General features: G+C 44.2%; 1 protein-coding gene across 3 annotated transcripts in view; it reads left to right on the top strand.

Annotated features, from left to right (window-relative positions):
* The window catches only part of Hivep1 (HIVEP zinc finger 1), a 126,057-nt gene that overhangs the window by 35,948 nt on the left and 65,919 nt on the right, over positions 1 to 24,190 (top strand). The gene's annotated exons all lie outside the window — the stretch shown is intronic.

The following is a 24,190-nucleotide window of genomic DNA, read 5'->3' as shown; positions in this document are numbered from 1 at the left end:
GGGGGGGGGGTGTGGCGAGGATGAGGACACAGGGCAGGCCAGGTAGGTTTAGGGACACTGGAGTATCCAACAGTCAACAGTTTTTTCAGTGTCTGTGGGAGTCAGAGAGTACTGTGTCTGAGGCACATGCTGTGCGTTCCCATAAAGTGACATCATTAAAAGCCCCCACAAAGGTTCCATTAAAGTGAGTGGTGGCCAGGGAAAATGGAGTTTCAGCTTTATCAATGACAATACTTTATAATGAATATTATCTTGAGCAAATTTATGCACTTAGCTGGGCAGTGGTGGCGCATCCCAGCACTTGGGAGGCAGAGGCAGGTGGATTTCTGAGTTTGAGGCCAGCCTGGTCTACAGAGTGAGTTCCAGGACAGCCAGGGCTACACAGAGAAACACTATCTTGAAAAAATAGAAAACAAACAAACAAACAAAAATAAAAATTAGGCACTTAATGAGCTAACCAATTGTAAATTTTTTTAAGAAAATGTATCTAATTTGTAAATAAAAAAGTTAGCTGAATTTTACAACAGGAGCGTTATGAAGGATCCCCTGAGAAGCGTTGCCTCTGTCCCCATCCTGAAAGTCTGCAGTCAGGACCTGAGGAAGTCCTCTGCTTGCCACTAGTGTCACTTTGGAGCTCCCCTGCCTCCTCTGCCTGTGAGCCTTCCCAGAAGCCGTGTTTACTCTGCCACCTCGTAAGTTTGTGCTTGCTTCCTGATTCACAGGCTTCTGTGGCTCTTAGATGAGCTGCTGAGAGGAGCAGACTAATGGGATCAGCAGGGTGGGGTGGTAAGGGGCAGGGTGGTGAGGGGTGGGGTGGTAAGGGGCAGGGTGGCGAGGGGTGGGCGGGGTGGCAAGGGGCGAGGGGTGGCGAGGAGCGGGGTGGGTCTTGGCTCAGTCCCTAACTCTAGTCTTAGGCAGTTTTATTCGTACACTACTTGGTCAGAGAAATGTTTGTCCTAGTGAGCATGTGGACCCACATAGATCCGTGTTCATGGGGTGGCACCTGCATCTTGGAAGGACCAAGAGGTTGCCGTGAGGGGGGAGAGCCAGGATACTGTGTTCTGCCCAAAGTGATTGGTAGCTTTGGAAATACCCGGTTAAGCAGAGAGAAAATGGAAATTCGAGTTTTCTGTTGATATGTAAGAGCAAATGGTCATGTTTGTACGTCTTATTTAATTGTTTATCGGCTGGTTGTGTTTTTAAGGGTGCTGACAGGGTGGAGGGCTGGCCAAGGGCTACTAAGACCTCAGTGGAGCACAGCAAGGATGCTGGTACCTGAAACTGAGCAGCAGGCTCCACCTGGGGCAGGCCATTAATTTCTACAGTGAATTTATTTTATGTAAACTCCTAGTACTGAAGGGTACCCATCTGTGGTAAGGAGATCTTTGCTAGTAGTGATTATCCAGGAGGGATTGTTAGCTTGGCTGTAGCACATAAACACCTTTTTTATAACACATCTCAAACCTGATTTATTAACAATTAAAACCATGTTATAATTTCAACACTTCTTGCCTTTTAAAATGCTCTCTACCACAACTGTGGTGGTACCAGCATGCCTAATAAAAGTGTGCTCATATTTCTAATGCTGGGAAGCCTGGCTCTGTCATTGCCTTCCACATGTGTCTGTTTGGAATGGAAGAGGTAATGTGTATTTTTGGTCCTTGACGTTTCTTTTTCTGAAGTCCTGCGACCTTGGCTGGACGCTGTGCATCTTTCCTGCATCGTCCCTCCCTAGCGGTTACCAGACGGAGCATTTTACAGATCTCACTTTTTCTGGAGGCTCATCCCCCCCTTCCATTTAATCCTCCTGTCCACAGCCTGCGGCATGTTAGTCCCTACTGTAGAGGTAGGAGGCGGAGGCTTTAGGCCCCAGTCAGTGCTCTCAGAACACGGGCAGAGTCCTGTTCTTGCTGTCCCGTCTCTATAGCCTACACTTCTGGTTACTGCTCTACTGTGCAGGCTGGGGACACGCCATGCAGGCTCCTTTATAGATCAGTAAGAATGACACCTACCCCTTGTAGGGATGCCTACAAGGTATAGGTTGTAAATTTTAGTTTAGGTGTTGAAGTGTAGCCTCTTCAGCTTCAGAGGCAGTTTGCCAAGTTGTGGTTAGAGAAATCAGGAAGCTGTACACGTTCCCAGCAGGTGCCATAGTGTCTTTGGAAGGCATCCTTAGGGACGTGGAAGAATCTGATGTAACTGAATGCTTAACTATGACAAGCTCCATGTTGGCCGCTGTCTCTGTGGCTGCATCCTGGCAGCCCTTAGAATGCTGGGAGTTCAGATGGGCCCTTGGTAGCTCGCTTGTGAGCTTGTTCCCATGGCCACAGGTAGGCTTGCTGTGACACAACAGAAGCTAGGCTTGTGACACAAATACCTCACCTCATTCACTGGGGCTGCCTCCCCCTTCATTGGGTGTGGCTGGCTAAGGGACGGTGCTTCCCTTCCTTTTTTAAGTCTTGAAGTGCTGGAGGTCCTGTGGCCCAGGCCCTGGCTTGCTGCAGATGGCCAGGTGGAAAAGTCCTCTGCATCCTCAGTTGTTAGCAGTCCAGAAACACTTCAGTTTCTTTATCAGCCGTGGTGTGGGGCTCCTGGCATATGTCCGTCTAGAGCAGTGGACTCTCCCCCAAGCAGCACCTAGGGCCAAACCAACCTAGAGACCTGAGCTTTTAAGTGACCTGTGACCTTGACTCTCATTGCTGTGTGCTTAGCAGTTAGGCTGCTGATACTCAGATTGGAGTAACTGCTCTGACGTTGTTCTGCCCTCAGACATCTCTAGGCTTTCCTTTAGTTAGGTATCTCCACGTTATTCAGTTCCTTAACCTTCTTTGAAGGTCCTAGGGACCCCATGATAGAGAAAATGGGTCTTAATGGAGTCCGAGGCTGGCCGTGGCAGGGTCTCTGGGTGTAATGGAGTCCAAGGCTGGCCGTGGCAGGCTCTCTGGGTGTAATGGAGTCCGAGGCTAACCGTGGCAGGATCTCTTGGTGCTGATCATGAACACAGCATCTTCCAGAGGTCTCCTGAGTTGCATTTTAGATAAAGGAAACTGTGCTTGAGTAAAGGACCTCGCCTCTTGGAGGAAGGACCATTTAGGATGGAGAGATGGCTTAGCTCTTCAGTAGTTCAGTTTTCCCCACACCCACTGGCTCTCCAGTCCCTCCAATGCCCGTGTCTTCCATCAGAGCTTACTGTGTTTCTTACTGTTATCAGGATATTCTTGTGATTCCTAGGATATTTATACACATGCAAAGCCAATCTGTTGTTAATGGGGCCTGAGTATCCTATTTGGAAATTCCATGTTAAGTTATAAGTTGCAATGTTTGTTTTTGAAAAATGTCTGTGTAGGCTGGATGTGGTAAGCCATGCCTATAATGCCATTATTTGGCAATCTGAGGCAAGTTTAAGGCCAGCCTGGGCTATGTGGTAAGTCCCTGTCTCACTAAACCTAACCAAACCAAACTTAAAGACAAAAAAAAGTGTCGTTCCCGTTCATCTGAACAACTTTAGGGGCCGAAACCAGATATTTTGCTTTTAAGGTCACTTAGGAAAAGTAGTTCTCTGTGCTTGTGGAGTGACATTAACTTGTTTTGTGAGATTGTTAACCAGTTCATATCTGAACACAATGGTGATACTGTCCTGTATGTGTGTGTGTGTGTAATGTACAACATGTGTGTACATGTGTGTGTATGTGGTGTGTGTGGGCATGCAGGTGTGTGTGTGTGTGATGTTGATTGTGGTGTGTAGTGAGCATGTCAGCTGCTCAGTACATTTTACTGTGTGTTAGTAATGTAAAATGTAGAAACGGTTCGGTGTGTTGAGAGGCTTTAGACTACAGAGTCTAACCAGCTCTAGGTGTCCAGGGGAACAGAGCATCTGTGAGTGAAGGTGCATGTGTGGGAGGGGCATGGCTTATTCTCCCAGCCTAGTTATGCTCATCGCATTTGAGTTTCAGGATAGTCAGTAACACAGGCACTGCTCAATATGGTGTTAAAATGTAGGTATCTTACGAGGATGTGGAAATGTGAGATTAATGAATTTCCCTTAGGAGTCCTTGCTCCTCCTTAATGTGAAAGGTCAGGCTGGTCCACACCTTCATGTTGGCATCTGCCTTCTTCTCAGTCCTCTGAACTGGATCATGCACCCCTCCTTAGCACTTTGTCTAGACCGGACTGTTGGCTGTCTGAGAACTCGGGGTACCAGCGTGAGTTTTGTTTCATAGCACACCCTGATGGTAATCCTGCCACACTCTGTCACTTGTTTGAGTGGCTTCATTTGGATCTCTAACATCTTGGTTCCTTCCCTCCCATTATTCATAACAGGCATAAGTAGCAAAGGTGTGCTTCAGTTTGTGGCCTCTGATGAATGGGTGGGGAGAAGGAGAGGTAGAGAGAGATGAGTTACCTGTAGCGTGAAGTTACTTACAGACAAATTCAATTGGTGCATTCCTGGTAAAGTTGAGTTGTTACAGAAAATACACTTTATTTTCCCATTGTGCATTTATTTGGGACTTGAATCATCATCATCTTCTTCTTCTTCTTCTTCTTCTTCTTCTTCTTCTTCTTCTTCTTCTTCTCCTTCTCCTTCTCCTTCTCCTTCTCCTTCTCCTTCTCCTTCTCCTTCTCCTTCTCCTTCTCCTTCTCCTTCTCCTTCTCCTTCTCCTTCTCCTTCTCCTTCTCCTTCTCCTTCTTCCTCCTCCTCCTCCTCCTCCTTCTCTTCCTTCTCCTCCTCCTCCTCCTCTTCCTTCTCTTCCTCCTCCTCTTCCTACTCAATGAGGGAATGCTTTTGGGTCATTTTGCTTCTTTTCGATGTCACTTATGGAGTTGGGATTTGATCTCGTTTATAGTATTGAATGATGGTGGGAAGCCAGGAGCTTTTTATCACAAGGATGCTTGAGCCTGGGTGCTGTTTAACTTACTCCCTGCTCTGCAGTAGGCTGGGCCAGTATCTCCTGGGACCAGCTCAGCCTGGGACTCATCCTGTTGTCCCACAGACTACCTACCTACACCAAGCTCAGGATTACTTCATCCAGCACCCTAGCCAGAGAAAACCATGGTGCGACTTCAGACGTCAACTCTGCATACCCTGTCCGTGCACTGCATGTTAAGCATTGATCCCTCCCTTGTGAATGAGGAGAGCACTGAGGTCTGCCACTCATGGGATTGGAAAGATTAAGCTGACGCGGAGCTGGCGGGTGAAGGCAGCACCGGTTGCCTTTCGGCTTACTCAGTTCTTGCCCCCCACCTGCCCCCCATGTGCCCCCCGGCGTGGCATCTTCCTCTTGGATCTCCCTTTTCTCAAAGAACAGTTTGTTCCTAGTGAGGCCTGGAGTGATGGGTGGACCCATCCACTAATCTCTCTGGAGTGATGGGTGGACCCATCCACTAATCTAGTTGACTGTTTGGCCATTACTTGATCATCTGTGTGTTTATATCACAGCTTAGCACATAATAAAAATTTCAGGTTTTTTGTTTTTTTGTTTTTTGTTGTTTAGAAATAAAGATTTTTCATTGTATTATTCTTTAAGATATTTCTGGGGTAGAATCTAGAAAGAAAATTACTCTTAAGAAATCTAGCTTCTGTTTCTCCCCAACAATAAGTATCTACTTAAAAGTTATGGTTTATGCTGGTTTTTTTGGGGGGGAAGTAAATAAGTAATAAAATTTAAGACAGGTTTCACTATGTAGCCTAGACTTTCCTGGAACTAACTGACCCTTGCAGTCTACCTGCCTCACCTCTAAAAGTGTTGGAATTCCAGCTATATAAGTCCACATCAGGCTTATTTTTTTAATTTTTGTCTTTACTTTGTGTATGCATGTATATGTTATACAAACATATATGCCATGTTTATAGGAAAATATAACTGGGGTGTATGGTCTCTCTCTCTCTCCTCTCTCTCTCTGGGTGCATGCATGTGTACGTGTGTTTTATATTTATGGGGAGAAAGCCTGTGGAGCTGCACTTGTGTGCTGGGGTACACACTCAAGCCACTGTTTCTCTCAGGCAGAGCAGGATTATGGGAAACGGTGGTACATGACTGGATATCACTAAATTGTTAAGAGATGGAAGCCTTTGCTAGTTTTCAACCTTTGTAAACTCCTGGTTAGCTGCTCCCACCCCTCCCCCATCACCCTTGCCTGCAGCAGTCCTAAGAGAGAGCCCCTCCCCCTGGCTTCCTGCAACTGTCCTCTCCCATAAGCTGTCCTGATGACTGATAGGAGAGAGCACAGCCTCTGCTTTCAGAATGAGTTCAAGCCCTGTGTGGGGACTTTCCAAATGAGAGAAGATGCTTCGAGAGGTGGTTACCCTGAAGAGCAGAGCACAGCAATGGGTACATCTGACGCAGGTAGGCCACGAGGGTGAGAACAGGGTTGGGAAACTCCTCACACTGCTTTGTGCCTAGCTTGGGATGAGAAAAAATGTCGTTGAGGTGGAACAAGAACTGGGTTTATCCATGACAGAGTAAGTTCTCCTCGCTTACGTTCATTACTGAAGACAGGCCGAAGAAGCACGGAAAGTGTGAAAGGTCTTCAGGGGGCTTTTGTAGCACACGAATTGCCACCTTCAAAGGTTGTAATCTTTAAGATATGCACATCTTTTTATAAAATGCCCACTGTATATGAAGTAAGTACAGTTATCTGATGTCTGTGCACAGGACATTATTTGATGAGATTTAAAAAGTTAGCATTTCTGAAGATGGTGGCAGGTGCTAATATTCCTTGTGTGTCCTGCAACACATCAGTTTCTCAGGAATCAGAACCACCTTTTGAATTGAACCTAGGATGTCTTTCTTTGTCAGGAGCCAGGACATCATCAGATTCTCCTCGTCATGCTCATTGTATTGTCACCTCAGCTCACTCCCTCCTCTTGTTCTTTAGCTCAACTCAAGGGATCCTTCCAGGAGAGTCACTGGGTGACCATTTCTGCCCCAATAGCAGCCATTGGTGCTGAAGTGGCTGGGAATGTTTCCCTAGGAAGATCTGGGCTGGAAACTTGACCTCTGAGATGGGGTACAGATCTCATTGTCACATCTGTGAAGAAAATGTGGTTTTCATTATTAGAAAAGCTGTGCACTTCCTGGAGCTGGACTAAATGCCTTTATATTTTACAGCTTTAAGGATTTCATTTTAAACTACATGTCTATGTGCATGTCTGTTTGTGGATATGTGCATAGGTGTGCAGGTACCCAAGGTGATGAAGATGTCAGATGCCCCAGAACTGGTTTTACAGATGGTTGTAAGCCTCCTGACATGGGTGCTAGGAATCAATCTCAGGTCTTCTGCAAGAGTGTGCTGTGCTCTTAACCTCGGAGCCCACCCAGCCCCTCCAGTGCCCATCTACCGATCAGGAGGCTTTCTGTGCACCTGCTTTAATCCACATGTCCTTTGAGGTGGGGAAGGGAGGCAGTCTCTGGTGTTTCAGAATAGAGTGTGTGAGAGACAAGGGACATGGATCGCTCCTGATCTCCTAATGTGGTGTGTGGACAGGACTGTCTGGTGCTCTGTCTAGCCAAATTGTACTTATTCTTTAAAAAATTGTGTTCTCACTGACAGTTTGTGGTTCACTGGAAAGTTGGGTTTCCTATTGTAAGGTTTGTGAAAGGTCAGAGCAGCGGCAGCAGCAGCAGCAGCGGCGGCAGCAGTGGACAGATGTGAACTGTGAAGAAAAGAGGCTCATGGGAATGGAGAGCCGAGTGCTGACAGAGCGTAAAGTGCCTGCCTGTCTTCTGCTGCTGGAGACCAGCGGAAGAGTCCGGAGCCCTAGAGAGGCACTGACCCACAGTGAAGAGGCTCCAGGGGTATTGGAAAGGGAAGGATCTTGCCATGACATCAGGGTGCTGCGGCTGAAGGTTGTGTGTGTGTGTGTGTGTGTGTGTGTGTGTGGAGAGAGAGAGAGAGAGAGAGAGAGAGAGAGAGAGAGAGAGAGAGAGAGAGAGAGAGAGAGAAACAAGAAATCTCCTGTTGCAGCCCTGTCAGCTCCCCTGCAATGGGGAAGGCCATGGGAATGGAGGAGGGAAACCGACCTGCTAGCCATGGCTTTCAGCCTTAGCACAGATGCAGGGGGGTGAACATCTTGATACCTGCACACAACTTGTTGGCTATTTAAGGGCAATATTATTATTTTTCTCTGATCAAGATTCTCACTAGAACAGTTATGTTTAAGGGGTGTACATTTTTATTAACCTCCACTCAGAAATGTGAGCTCCCAGTGGTTAATACCAGTTCAGTAAGAGACCTTACCTCAAAAGATACAATGGAGAGCTATGGAGAATATATTGTCTCTGGCCTCCACATGCACAGAAATACAGTGTGTACACACACACACACACACACACACACACACACACACATAAACACACCCTAAAATTCTTTTTCTTTGGTAGTAAAATCTATTGTTTATTCACTTATTTACAAATAACATTGTCTCTTTGTATAACCAAGTAGGTCTCAAACTCACTGTCCTTCTAGCTCAGCCTCAGAAGTGCTGGAATTGTTTCTAATTAAAGTACAAATCTAAGTGTTGTTATCTGAGGTGTTGCCACAAATCAGAAGACACAGCATGAAATTCTGTCTGTCTCTCTGTCTATCTATCTAAAAACATGTAGTGAGTAGAGCTGCAGAGATGGCTCGAGATTAACAGACCTGGATTCTTTCCCCAGCAGCCACATGCTTGCTCACAGCCCCCCCTGTACCTAGGGAATCTGATGCCTTCTTCTGGCTTTCACAGGCACTACACACACAGGGTGCGTAGACTTGCATACAGCCAAAGCATCCATGCACGTAAATTAAAATGAAAAACAAATTAAATATGTTGTATGAAGGACAGACAATTTCTACTTCTTTTGTTTGAAAATTTGGTTTCTGGACTGGACTTACTTGTTTTTTAAAAGCTATTAAATGTCAGAGTATAAATTGAGTTGTTTCTCTTAGGATCCTAGATTTTAGGAAAGAGATTTTACTATAACAATTGCAAGGCTTCTCTGTGCTTACAAAACAAGTTAGCCAAAATGAGCAAAGTGGCTGAAGCCAATGTATCAAGCTCATGAAGCCCAAGAAAAGCCAAGCGCCCTCTAAGCCACTACTGTTCTAAGTGGGCAAGGCGAGGCAACAGGCGGGCAGTTCACCCTTGCCGTGCACTGTGGTGCAGTCATGCAGAGGGAGAACTGTCACTGGCACCTTCTGTTACACATCTGATTGCTGAAGTCTCCTGTGGCTTAAGAAGATTGGGCAGTTGTTCTGGGAAGTTAGATTAAACTTGGAACAGTTTCAGGAATGTGTTACCCATGTTACAGTGTGGGTCCATGTGCCTGAAGACAATTTAACTCCATGTTTTATTATGTACAAAAGCAAGAACAGGTGTACACACACACACACACACACTCACTTGCATACTTTTTAAAGAGGATGTGAAGTTAGGAGGGGACAGACCTGGGACATGGAGGGTGACAGTGAAGTGGGAATTTGATCAAAATAAAGCATATTCTTATTTGCAAGGGAAACAAATTGAAGACAGAATGCATGTGGCTGAGTGGAGGAAGCCAGTGTGAATTGGCTTCATACAATGTGAATTCAGCTGTGTGGCACTTAGGAACAGGTAACCTATGGAGACAGTAGCCCAGTGGGCTGTGGAGAGGGAGAGACATGGTGGTGCACAGAGAATGCTGGGGAGGTGAAGCTGTTCTATGTGATGGGTACTGATGCTGCCTAAGTGCAATCCACAGATTACGTCAGAAGTTCTGGGTGTGGTGATGGTGACAATTCTGCTTAGGCTCTTTGAGTGACAGATGATCCACTGTGGGGCTGGATATCTAGCTTCTGACAGTGGGGGAAGTGCTTGTGGTGTGGGGGTATATACGAACTCTACATTTCCAAACAAATTTTGCTGCTCTAAAAAAACAAAGTTATTCATAAGGGATTCATGTTTTGATAATGTTTTGATTTCTGGATCTGGGATACTCAGCCTAGTAGTGCACAAACGCTGACTTTAATGGTTACACATGAGCACAGTTGATATTCTGGGCATATTCTTTCTGTAGTTCTGGGAATGATTTGCACTGGCCTACTGTTTGCCCTGACCTACTAGGTGTTTTACACGGAGCAAGTTGGGACTTCTACCATTGTCTTGCCTTGCTCTGTCTGTGTAGTGAGAACATATCGTGGGTATATGTTTTTCTAATGTCAAGCCATCCTTTGATGCAAGTGATATTTTAACCATTATATGTATTTTAAGTCTATGATGTAGTTGTTTTTATAATTAATAAAACATTCATAGGTTTAAAATATTGATTTTATGTAATTTTATTATTGATATGTCTTCCAAACCAGCAGTTACTGTCACTTGGAAGATGAGGTTTATTGCTAAAGAGAGCTTGAGCTGATGGCAGTCCACCTGTCTTTAACGATCAAGTCTCCCTCTTGTCCTCTACCACATAGTCTGGGCTCTAGGAGGTGGCTCTGCTGCTCATCTGTGGTTCTCACAATCCAAGGTGAAAGAACGAGAGTGTATTAGTCAGGCTTTTCTAGAGTCACAGAACGTATGGATAGTAGAATTTGTCGATGACTTACAGTCTGTAGTGCAACTCCCAACAATGGTCTGCAGCAGCTGTGTATGGAAGTCCAAGGATCTAGCAGTTGCTCAGTCCCACAAGGCAAGCAGGTGAAGAAGAGAGAATTCTCCTTCTTCCAATGTCCTTATGTAGGTCTCCAGGAGAAGGTGTGGCCCAGATGAAAGGTATGTGCCACCATGCCTGGATTTGGGACTTGCTTAGTCCCAGATGACCTTGAACTCAGAGATCTCCCTGTCTTAATCTTCTGGGATTCATAGCCAGTATGCCTCAAGATCTCCAAGCCAAGATCCAGGCCAGAGTTCATTCCAGATATAGTCAAGTTGACAACCAGGAATAGCCACTATAGAGAGGTTATCGCAAGTTTTCTCCTCTTTCTATCATCAAAAGCTTGCGGGTAGCAAGTTCACAGTAGCTCCTCTGCTGCTTAGCTGTCTGAGGTGGACTTCCTGCCCTGGGTACTCTGATTGGTAGCCTGCTATTCAGGTGATCCTCTGTTGAGTATTTGGTAAGACAATTCCTTCTGAGTTGATGAGAATGATGACTAGAAATGCTAATCTGGGCAGGGAGGAGGAATGGGAGGAGTAACTATTTCTTCAGTACTCTTCTCAACAATCAGTGGAAAAATGTGATAAGTACTGAACTTAAAGTTTCTAAGTTCCTGAAGCCAGCATGCTGAATTGTTCCATCTATTTCATGTGTGTGAGGTAGAAGGAATCTTAGGAGTCAGACGATTTACATCTGTTTCAAACTTTGCCTTTGTTCCTCCAAGGATCATATGCATAGATTCAAAATAAGAGGTCATAAAGATGCCGTAGTAACGTTAGGGCACTGAATTGACAGACAGCATAGGCCAGTGCTAGTAGTGCCAGAAACTTGGAAATGTGTATAGCTTATCTATGTTAGCATATACATACACTATTTAGTGGGAATACTGAAAATGTAGTTTTCTTTAAATAGCATTCACTCGGTCAGTCATGTGCTTAGAAAAATGGAAAAACTCCAGAGACGGTTTGAAAAGCTCTGATGATGTCAGTTCCATTGCAGGGCCACCCCTGAGTTGCCTGTCTCTTTTGAAATCGACTCACAAATAAAATTCTAGAATTACTGATCTTATAGTTGAAAGGAAGCCTATAAAACATTCAGTTAAGATTTTTTGTTTGTTTGTTTGTTTTTGGGCATTTCTGATGGTAGAGTTATAAAAGTGAAAAGATCTAGTTGTTGTTGCCGAGAATCTAGCATGGAAGATAGTATCTGAACAAGTACCTTGTTTCTGAGTACGAAGTTCTGGAAATAGAACCCTTGGGTACGAGCTGGATAATCTGTGTGCACAGCCGGCTGGGCATGCAGGGCAGTTTCCTTCAGCTCCAAGAGGTGGCTGCTGCTGGGACCGTGAATGACAGGCCACACCGAGTGACTTGGCTGACAGGAAGAGCTTCCAGTGCATGTGCATGTGTGCACGGCCCAGCTCACTCTGCAGCAGGCAGCTGTGTGTAATGCTTTCTGACTCTCAGCTTCGGTGTTTGGGGGCGTTGTGGTAGGAGCTGGGGTATTGGGAGCAGAGCAGTTAGTAATTTAAGTGGGTTTTGATCCGAGCATGTCCCTGTGTTATCTGAACTAAGGTGTGCCTGCTCTAGACTCAGGGTGACAGTCTGGCTCCTTTCATCATGCAGCACCAGTCTCCTTCACTTCCCTCAGATGTTCTGCTTTGAACTTGAGCTTTAGGAACACCGCACCCTTCCCTTTGTGTCCCTGCAGCCTGGTCTGTTTCTGGGCAGGTCACACTTTGCTTTGTGTCTCTTGGTTCTGCTCTGGTCTGATATTCCTGGTATCCTACTGAAGGCTGGTAGGCCAGGCTGGGTTTGGCTCCTTGAGATGCATCTTCATGGCCCCAAGTGACCTTCTTACCTGTCCCCAGGCATCAGGGGACAGGCAATGTGCCCAGAACACTGATAAGACTTAATAAATGCTTGTGGAATAAGTAAATGAAGGTTTTGTTTTTCATTTTATTTTACAATTTGTATGTGTACATATGTGTATGTAAATGAACTATTCTACCACATTGATTTACATGCATGTATCCAACTCATGTTCTCTAGAAGATATGTTTTTAGAGGTTATTAAAAAAACTATTTAAGTTTGCCTAGTGCTTTTTCAGTTACAATCCTTATTTTGAGACAACCAGATATTTAATAACAATGTACAGAAATTTATATTTTTGTTGTAATATATGGATTAAAACATACTCCAATGTCACCACTAGATGCCCATCAGTTATTAATGTAATGTGTGTTTGGGGACCCTGCCACTGTGATTCTATAGTCATACAAAGCAGACACCATTGTTACCTCTTTAAATACATATTCAAGACATGAACTTAAACTGTTTAAATATAGACTGTTAACAGCTAAAAGGGTTTCTGGTCATTTGTGATCCCTGTGCGATTCTTACTAGATAACGGACTAGTTGTTTCAAAAAGCAATTAAAAATACTTGACTTTTCTAAATAAATGCCAATCTCCAAAGGAGGCAGTATATATTGGATAGGGCTGGTTTGGGATCATTATAATGGATGGTCAAGGTCCAGCCATTGTTTCCTTCTCTGTAACCAAATTGCAGGCTAGCTAAAATCTTAAAGGACTCTTATCTAGGAAACCAGATACATAGGGTTTTGCAGAGATACTGAATTGGGAATCAGGCCTCAGCGGAACATAGTCGTCTCTGGATCTTCTGTCAGCTTATGTAAGAGGTCAGACAAATGGATTTTTAATTCTGATTTTCCGAAGTTCAGAAAGGTGTTCTAAATCACAGACCAGGAATGTGCCGCTGTTACTTTAAGAAGGAAATTAAGTCTGGAGGGAAAGCGTCTGTTGTGACTGCCGACATCTGTGGCCTCCTTTCATTTGCGTAAGAGGTGGACTGGCTTCTCTGTGGCTGCGGTTGCCATGGAGAGGTAGTGGGGGAGGACTCCCAGGACTGCAGCCTGCCAGCCAGTGAGCCACAGAGCTGCTTCTGAGAGTGACTTGAGGGGCTGGGAGCTCAGGTGTGCCAGCACACAGATAATGAGGATGGCTGACCTGCCAAGGCTGGTAACGTGACTGCACAGACCGGGGTGGTGTGTGTGCAGCTGCCTGAGGTTCGCGGTGTGAATGGAGAAGACTGCTGTTGTGTGTTCCCACCCGTTCGTTCATGTGATTTTTCTCCACTTGATTCCACTTGGTGAAGAGTTTAAACAGTTAAACGAAATGTGAACCCTGATTATACTAAGAAACTGGTTAACTTCAGCTGGCTTGTTTGCATCTAGAGAACAGCATCTTGTTGCAAGGCAAATAAATAATACATACACTCAGAAAAATCTAATATGGTAGACTGAACAGTAACCGAAAGGAATGTGTTACTAGCTGGAAATACTAACACATGGGTGTCTAGAGCAGTGCAGCTTCCTAATGCAAGGGTGAGCTGGGGAGCTGGAAGATGATTTCTCTCTGCAGAACATGAAGAAGCAAAGAAGCCAGGTGCTCTGGAGAGGAGCGTGCTGCATCTTGAGATGAATTTGATCATTGCTAGTTATATTTTGGAGGGAATACTTTAACATCAAATAGAAACTGGTTAAGGTTCTAGGCACTCCTTATGGCTTGCTTCTGTGGTCTACGAGCCTGTCAGGCAGGAAGCTTTGCTAGTTTTAGTTTCTTTTTCTTGTGGATTGGTAATTTCTTAAATATTGTACTTTAATTTTACTTTTGTGTCTGTGTGTCTGTGCCTGTGGAGGTATGTGCATGGGATTGCAGGGGTCCAGGGAGGCTGGGGGTCAGATCTCTTGGAGCTGGAGTTAAAGGAGTTGTTGGGTGTGTGTGTGTGTGTGTGTGTTAGGAACTGTGGGGGTCCTCTGTAAGAGCAGCATGTGCTCTTAACTGAACAATCATCTTTCCAGCTCCATGATTGGAAATTCTAATTTTAATTTAAACTCTAAACTACTACCACTTCAGAAAATATTTCTAAGTAAATATATGCTTTTCAGCATGTATTGGAGAAGTAATTTAGTAATGGAGCACTTGCCAAGCATGTGCAAGGCTCTGGTTCGATGACTATTCTCACCCAAAAAGATAGACTGTATAAAGTATAGGCAATAATAAATATAATGTAAGGTTTGTAGAATGTAAACATTTATTGTATCATTTACTTGGAAAGTATCATTTTAACTTAAAGTATCTCAGAAGCTGTCAGTAAATATTGAAGACTTTATATATATGAAATTCTTTAGATGATAGCCTTCCTTGGCATCGTTGAAGGTTCTGTTTCTTTTGTGCTGAATATTGTATCTTTTAAACAATTATTTATCTATTTGTTTATTTATTTATTACTTATTTACTTTACATCCCACCCATTGTCCCTCCCCTGGTCATCCCCCCCATACACACAATTCTTCTCCCATCTTACCCTCCCCTTCTCCTCAGAGCAGGTGGGCCCACTCTTTGTATTCCTCCCATCCTGGCACATCAGGTCTCTGCAAGGCTAGCTGCTTTCTCTCCCACTGAGACCAGACAAGGCAGCCCAGCAAGCTGCATATTTGCTACATATGTGTGGGGAGGCCTAGGTCTAGCCCTTGTATGTTGTTGTTTAGTTAGTGATTCAGTCTCTGAGTCCAGGTTAGTTGATTCCATTGGTCTTCCTGTGGAGTTTCTATCCCCTTCAGGGCCTACACTCCTTCCTCCCTTGCTTCCATAATAGTCCCCATGCTCCATCAACTGTTTTTCTGTGGGTCTCTGCATCTGAGTCAGCTGCTCGGTGGAGCCTCTCAGAAGACAGCCATGCTAGATTCCTGTCTGCAAGTGTAACAGAGTATCATCAATGTCGGGGACTAGTGCTTGCCCATGGGATGGGTTTCGAGTTGGGCCTGTTATTGGTTGGCCATCATCTTAGTCTCTGCTCCGTCTCCATCCCTGCATTTCTTGTAGACAGGATAAATTTTGGGTTGAAAGTTTTGTGGATGAGTTGGTGTCCCAGTGGCACCATTGGGGTTTCTGCTTGGCTACAGGAAGTCGCTTCTTCAGGCTTCATATCTCCAGTGCTGTGAGTCACAGCTAAGAATACCCCCACTGATTCTTGGCCTTTATAAAGAACTCAAGGAGTTAGACACCAACAACCCAAATAACCCAATTAAAAAATGGCGGCACAGAGCTAAACAGAAATTTTTTAACAGAAGAATCTCAAATGTCCAAGAGGTACTTAAAGAAATGTTAAAGTTCTTAGTTACTAGGGAAATGCAAATCAAAACAATTCTGAGATTCCATCTCACATCCATCACACTGGCTAAGATCAAAAACTCAAGCACATCCTGGAGAGGATGTGGAGCAAGGGGAATACTCTTCCATTGCTGGTGGGAGTGCAAACTTATGCAACCACTTTGAAAGTCAATTTGGTGATTTCTTAGAAAATGGGGAATAGTTCTACCTCAAGAGATAGCCATACCACTCCTGGGCATATACCCAAAAGATGCTATAGCATCCTACAAAGACTCAGCTGTGTTCATAGCAGCTTTATTCATAATAGCCAGAAACTGGAAACAACCTACTTGCCCCTCAACTAAGTAATGGATAAAGAAAATGTGGTACATCTATACAATAAAATATTATTCAGGTATTAAAAACAAAGCCATCATGGATTTTGTAGGAAAATGGATGGATCTTGAGAATATCATCCTGAGTGAGGTACCCCAGTCTCAGAAGGACATGCATGGTATGTACTCACTTATAAGTGGATATTAGCCAGCCAGAAAATACAGGATGCCTATGCTACAATCCACAGATCCAAAGAAGCTAAACAAGAAGGAAGGCCCAAGAGAGGATGCTTGAATCTCATTTAGAAGGGGAAATAAAATAGTCATAAGAGGTAGATGGAGGGAGGAAACTGGGTGAGAGGGGAGATGGAGAGAAGAATGGGGGCTTCAGGATCAGGTGTGGGGAGGGACAGGAGGATGCCCAGATGGCCATGAGAATGAATGGAAATCTGCAACTGATGGGGTGTGGTGGTGGCGGTGGCGGTGGCAGTGGTGGTGGTAAGGGGCATCTCCAAGATAAGACAGAGAGCTGGGATAAGGGAGGTGCCCATGAATAATGTATCTTAAGAAAGCATTTCCTTGCTGTCTAAACTAAGCGTTTGTAAATTATTATATATTGATGTTGAAGAAGTTGATTTTAATTTTTTAATTTTATGATACATCTTTGAAATTAAGGGAAATAAAAATTAATTTTCTCAATTGAGAAGTGTGAGAAATTATATATAAGAGGTTTTATGTAGGTCCTCATTGATGGCGCCCAACTGCTTGCAGCATACTATTCTAAATGTGCTTACACTCTGGAGTCTCAGACAACGTTGTGAGGTAGATGTTTTCTTCTTCCTGTCCATTCTATTAAGGTGCCTGTCTGTGCTGAGTGAGGAAGGAGTTTTCCTCTTCGTGGTTTACTTTTCTCAAATTTGTGCAGTGAACACACGTGAGCACTTTAGTGTTGAACTAAAGGCCTCCTCCAGAGGATTAAGTGTTGCTAACGTGAATTGTTTCAAATGATAAAATTTAAGAGAATAATTCTAATTCCATTAATTTTCACTGCTTTATTTGAAAACAATTAAATCAAAGAGGAATAATGAGAGTGTGGTAATGAAACCTTTTCTGCTGTCATTCATTTATTGATTTTCAGCGGGGCTTCTGTCCCTTGCAGTCAGCTACTTGAGATGACTAGTCTCTTTCCTGGAGGCTAGGAACCTGAGCAGAGCCACTGACCTGCTCTTGTCAAATACTAGTTCCAGCCTCTGTCCCTCAATTGTAACAAATAGAAATGTCTCCAGACATTGCCAAATGCCCTTTAGGGAACAAACTCATTCCTGGATACAGCCACAGGTGATGCAGGCATCACAGACAATAGCATCATAGGATAAGGAGTTGGGATGAGGACATTGATAAAAATGGAGAGGATGAAACTTTCATCTCAATGGGAAGAGAAAGGCTAGTTTTGACTGGCCGGTGTGGCTACATTCAGTATAGACAGGCTATATGCAGTATGGACAGGCTATATGCAGTATGGACAGGCTATATGCAGTATGGGGCAGGACATGACTACTGCAGAGAGACTCAGAGAAGATCTACTTGGTAGGGGGATGTGGACTAGGGTACTGAAGCTGTCTGACTTGGAGAGGTATTTTGGTGGTAGAATCAGGAGACTTGGGGTTTCCCATAATGTTGCCCCTCTGACCAGGGATAGAGGATGTGGAACAGCCTCCAGGGCTGTCCAGCTACTAGAGGGAAGGCTGCTGGCAGCCTCTGCCTGGGACTTACAAGTATTTTGTTGGAATGTTAGCAAGGACTGAATAGCTCAGACCTTCACGAGTATTACAGCCTTGGTTCTTAGTCAATGACTGCCATGTTTAAAATTAAGAATTGATTTGCCTGCTGGCAGATTAGCTGTGATTCCTTCTTCTACATGTATAAAAGTAGATGATGTGTTGGACATCAAATAAGTATTTTGTTCTCAAGTCACCATTGAGAGCTTTGTAAATTGGTTAAAAGAAAATCCTTTTCCCCTGGGCTGGTGCATTCCTGCTTTCTTAACACACAGAGGCAGGGGGATAGTTATTTGAGACGCTATCTCAAAACAAGGAGAAAATAACCCAGAAATAGTAGCTAAACAAACAATGTCAAAGATAGAAAGGATTCACACAAAAATAGAGAACCTAAGGTTTATTATCTAAGACCATAGTCATTGTGGACAAATGAGATAAATTAATATCACGCCAACCATATGGCATAGATGATGCTCTGTGTGAGATGAGGGAAGGTGATACCTTTCTGGCATTGTCAGCAGATATTTCTGTGAGTTGGAATGCTAATGCAGGCTAGAGCCCCATCGTGGAGTTGATGACGTCACTTAGTGGTAAAACATCAATGGCTGCGGTTACTGATGGTTACATTAGAGTGGACCCAATGAAGGCCAGAACAGGGCTTCATAGGCAAGAGATGTTAAATGTGACACCTGGGAGATAATTAACTGCCATGTTATGCAAGGCGCCTTTCTGGTGTCCATGAAGAATACAGACCGTTCATGTGTATAGCATGGTTCCGCAGGTTCACACTGAGAGCTTCTGTGCCGGGGTTAACCTGGCACTTCCCAGGTTAGTACAGTATGCTTTTAGAAAGACCAAGGGCACACAGCCTTCCTCTGCACTGCTAATTCCCTCCTTTTCTGCCTCCCCCACTCTTCCCATCATCCTCTCCCTTCCCTCTCGTCCACCTCCGTCTCCTCCTCTTCCATCATCCTTATCCTTCTCTCCCGTACCCTGCTGCTGGGGTACACAAGTTCTGTACCACTGAGCTGTATGTACCTCCAGCCCCTGAGAAGAAATTCTCCTTGTGGTTGGAAACAGCATGTGCTGTCTCCATTCCTCGATCTGTTTAAGAGCAGTGCCTGTTCATTGATTTTGTTTTGCTGGGTTACTTATAGCTCAAGGGGTTTAAGAAAGAGTGAACCTTATCAGCTATTTAAAGTAATAGCATATTTGTACGTCTGACATTAACTGGAAATGCATTTGCTAACACATTTTCCTCCTGACTTGCTTCCAACATGGTTTCTCAGATGCACTCAGACTCCCAAACCAGTGAGAATGCCTGAACAAAGGCTGAGAAGCCATTTGGGTTTGGCTAGTTGAGATGGGCCTATGCATATGAAGTTACAAGTCTAATTACTGTTACGTGTGGCATTGAGTTGGCCGAGTGTGTCCTATTATGAGCCTCATGACAAGTCCTCTTTGCAGCTGTGTCCTCAGAGTTGCTTGGCTTAGGGACATTAGGTTGAAATTCCAAGCACTGCAAATTTTATCATAAATATTTGTTTAGAGGCACTTGTATGCACTAAGAACATTCAGTACTCATAATTTTCCATGAGCTGTTATGTCAAGATAGCAGTGGAGAGGACAGCAGACTGTACACATGACATCGGGTGGCATGATGGCTTAATCTCAAACAAGGGTTTATTCACTGTATGTATATAATACACATGTACATACAAAATATATGAGCTATTACCTAATTATTTGGGCTAATGGCCTGGTAAGATGATATTAATGAACTCAGAGCAATTTTCCCTTAAAATTTCAAGTATTTTAATAGGCAGATTTGGTGATTATGTTTTATAAATACTAGTTATTTGAAAGTCAGTTCAGGGGCATTGTCAGAGACTGGCCAGTACTAAAGAGCTGGCTTTTAGTGAATAGTTGGCCAGTAGTATTAAGAACACATGGTTGAGACTTCTGAGTTTTTGATGCTTTAAAAATAGTTTTCTGTTTGTAATGAGGTCTGTCACTTAGTAGCTGATACTGTTTGCATTTGAAGTTAGAGCAGTAGTAGAAAATTAGTGATCAGAAACATATTTAATCTATTTATAGTTATCACCATGAGACAATGACACCTGTGTGACCTTCCCTCGGTGCCCCCTGTGGAAGTCCAGCTGTCCCCTCATTTGTCACACTGAGATGGCAAATGACTACTTAAATGCTGTAGCTAATTTTAAATTTTTTGTTTGATGTGTGTGTGTGTGCCTGTGCTCATGTGCCTTCTTGTTATACATTTTAATTCTCTCTTGAAGAGCCATAGACTATGCAGAAGAGTGAGGAGTCACTACTTTTGTATGATGCCACTGTCTCGGTTGTTGGGCATGGCAAGGGTCATACGTGCAGTGTGGTGCTAGGGACAGTGCAAAGAAACACTGCTTGGCCTCTTCCCCTCAGGACTTTGGGTCCAGTGTGGGCCCTTGCAGTAAAGCGAAATGAGCACTGTGGAAAAGAGACCCCAGATCTCAGGACTGTGGGGACGGACACCTGAGCATTGCTATCAGCCTGTCTCCGAGGGCTCTAGAGCTCCGACTGATCCAACACGGGATAGTGTTTTGGCTGATCGCGACTGCAGGTCCCCACACAATAGTCACACCAGTAGTTGATGACTGAAACTGTTGACCTAGTCTGTTGTTTTCAGCCTCAGTTTCCCACATCCTCCACCTACACACAGTGTTTCACGTCCTCTTCTGACTCTCATGGTTGAGGGGGTCATCACTGGAAAATACGCCAGCTGGGTTATGTTAAAATACATGAACATAGTTCTTAATGGACTTTGGAACGTTGATTGACATTCTGACTAAATTGAAAGAATATCTTACAATATTTATAATACCATTATGATGGCTAACATTGTTGATAGGATTTAGAGGCTCCATGGAAGCAAACGTGGCATTTCTGCATGGGATTTACTAGATGAGGTTAATTGAGGCATCCTACCCATAATAAATGTGGGTGGCATCAACCTGTGCTCTGGGGTCTAGCACTGAATAAGAAGGAGAAAGGGACCCAGGTGCCAGCATCTGTCTCCTTGCCACCTCCCAGTCCTCCCACAGGCTTCCTGTCATGCTCCCATCCTGGCACAGTGCACCCTTGAGCTGTGAGCCAAAATAAACCCCCCTTCCTGTCAGCTGCTCTTCTTCACGTGTTTGCCATAGCAATAAGGAAAGTAATGAATGCAGGCACCTTTGCCGATGGAAAGGACAGTACCACTGAGTGCGAGGAGGAGACCGGCATCAATACATAATAAAAATGTCACTGCTCAAATACCTGCAGCTTTGAGGTAAAAGTGGATGTAAAATCCATACCCAGGAAAACATAATCCCCTGACCACTTAGGAAATTTGACTTCATAAAAGTCTGCATGGTTTTAGATGATTATTTCTACAGTAAGTGTGTGCATAGGAATGTATACATATACATGTAGTTACAGAGTCCCACACATCTGGTCAGTACCTTTTGAGTTTCCTGGTGATTTTTTAAAAATTTTTTGTAAGAATACTAAAACAATAAATAATTTATAAACATATAAGTTCGTATAATATGAAAAGTAATACTATTTCAAATACAATAGACATTTGCAATAATAAAACTTTAAGCATCTGTAGGAATAATACAATTCATGTATAAACTAGAATCAGTTAAAATAAATGTGAAATCTAACTCTCAGTTCCCAGTCAGAATTTACAAGTCTGGCTGCGAGCTGTGCAGGGTGTTCTGAGTCAGTTTTCTTTCTGCCGTCTTCCTCTGGAATACTTTTGTCTTAGAGTTGGGGGCTCCTTTCCGTGTGTGAGGCTGACTTTCCATCATAACAGGTCCTTGGTGATTTTGTTTTTAGTCATTTTTCCACGTATTAACCTATTGATTCTAAATGCTTACACTTGACTGCTACCCCTTTCCCTGTTATCTACAGTGGATGACATCCCAAGACCCTAATTAGATGCCTAAAAGGTAAATAATTTTGAGCCTTCTGTATTCAGTGCTGATTCCTATACATAGTTACTATAGAAAGTTTTACATTGTAAATTATGGACTCTAGGAATTATAATTACTAAAGTAGAACAATCATAACAATATACTGTAATCAAGTTATTTACAACTTAGGAATAAGTTCTGGAGTATTGGTCAGTATTCCTTCTAACCTTGGGTAACTGAAACTAGATAAGAGAAAGCAAAACCATAGTTAGGGGAGATCTCTGTGTGTAAATTGTGTAAGGTGCTGAATGCAGTGTGGGAGCAAGTATGCGTGTGTGTGTGTGTTTGTGTGTGTGTATGTGTGCGCGTACGTGCGTGCGTGTGTGTGTGCATGTGTGTGCGTGCATGTGTGTGCATGTGTGTGCGTGCATGTGTGCGTGTGCATGCATGTGCGTGTGTGTGTGCGTGTGCGTGCGTGCGTGTGCATGTGTGTGCATGTGTGTGCGCGTGCGTGTGTGTGTGTGCGTGTGCATGCGTGTGCGTGTGCATGTGTGTGTGTGCGCTCCAGTAGTGAGAATCATTGGCTCTCAGCCTCTGGTCTGATTCCTGCATCATATGGCTCCTGTCTGCTGAGTTCCCAGGACCCTCCATCCCTGGGCTCCTGCTCACAGCTTGGTGTTTCTCCCATGCTGTTCTCTCCTGCTGCACACTTCCCCACCTCTCCTGCAGGAGCCTCTGCACTGTCAAACACTCTGATCGTCCCTACACTTTGCCTTGTCTAGCAGGAAGAGAGAGAAGAAACTAGAAGGTGCTTCCATCAAAGAAGATGCTTTCAGGTTTCCCGGAGAGTCTCCTGGCGGAGGAACAACGCACCTGCTCTTTGTAGTGTGTAGTAGAGGGTAGAGCTGTCCTTTCCTGTCAGGTAGTATTGGTCAGTAAAAAATTTCAGACTTACGGAAGCAGCATGAAACAAGTCAGTGATTCCAAGATCTGGGATTGCAAAGTTTGCTTTTGATAGGACCACTGGGCCTGGGTGTTCTCAGAAGAGCTCTGGTCCTGTCTTGTGTTTATTTATAATGCACTGTTACTTTTTGTGTGAAGCCCTGAGTTACCTCTTGAGTTATAGCAACATATGAGGCTGGGGAGATAGTTGAGAAACACAGGACAGGAACTTGGTCCTCTGAGTACAAACAAAATACATTTTTTGTCCTCAGAAGTGAGGCTGCAGCTTGGAGTCCCAGCTCAGCCCTGGGAGGCAGAGGCATGGTCCCAGCTCCAGACCACTGAGTGACCCCTGACCCCTCTCAAAAGGAGGGAAATGAGGACGGCCGGCACCTGAGGAATGGCATGCCTCCTATGGCTGTCCCACAGGCTGCCTTACACATGCGTGCATGAATAACTAACACACACACACACAGACCATACACATACACACACACAAATATTAATACATTTACCTTCCCTCTACTGCATTCTTTTTATGAATCAGGTTGTAAACATCTTAGCAAGAAGCAGATGGTAAATACTCTGGCCGTTGTATGCCTCATATAATTTATGGTATCTCATATGGTTTTTTCCCCTTTGCCTTTTTACATTTTAAAAGCTAATAAGCAGACTGTAGTGGGCAGCCCCAGGCTATGGTCTATATATGGGCCTTAGTTATTGTTCTTGCCAAAAAGGTCCCTCTGGTCCTCAGTGCCCCTTTCTCCTCACCCAACCAGCTCCTTTTAATTTTTTACATAATACATATTTTTCTATTTTTGTTTATATGAAGTTATCTTTTTGTGCTGAAAAGGAATATAGAATTTGAATTTTTAAAAATATTTTAGTTGTTTAAAATTCTATGTCCCCCTAGCATGTCCTTTGAATAGAAATTCCCAAGAATAAAATAGCTCAGCACATGCAGTGTTAATCAAGACGCAGGACCCCCGTCGCCTCTGCTCCTGTAGAGTGCCATAAAGTGGTGATTCATGAAGAAAAAGGTGTGGTTCTGACAGGTCTGGGCGTGGCACGGTGAGGATCAGATGCTGCCCTGCACTGTAGCCTCCCTCACATGAGGCCCTGGCTATGTCTCAGGAGAGTGGCAAAGAGCAATCCTACTGCAGAGAGTGGCCTACTGCAAGGCCATTGTGCAGTGGCTGGCAGGACATGGGTAATGTACCATTAGTCCCCAACTCCCTACTTGTCATTGGAAATTGTTTGCAACATGAATTTCAGAAGTGGCAGTGACACTGGAGCTAGAGCAGCCAGCGGCCCCTCCCCATGCTGCAGGTCGTATGTGCATTGACTCGGTCATTTGTGGTAATGGTTCAAGGAATAGAAGTGGTTTATACTGAGA

Source organism: Apodemus sylvaticus, chromosome 14, assembly GCF_947179515.1.
Source record: "Apodemus sylvaticus chromosome 14, mApoSyl1.1, whole genome shotgun sequence".
NCBI classification, from domain to species: domain Eukaryota; kingdom Metazoa; phylum Chordata; class Mammalia; order Rodentia; family Muridae; genus Apodemus; species Apodemus sylvaticus.
The sequence above is the reverse complement of the archived record's forward strand: the minus strand, read 5'-3'. Positions and strand labels throughout refer to the sequence as shown.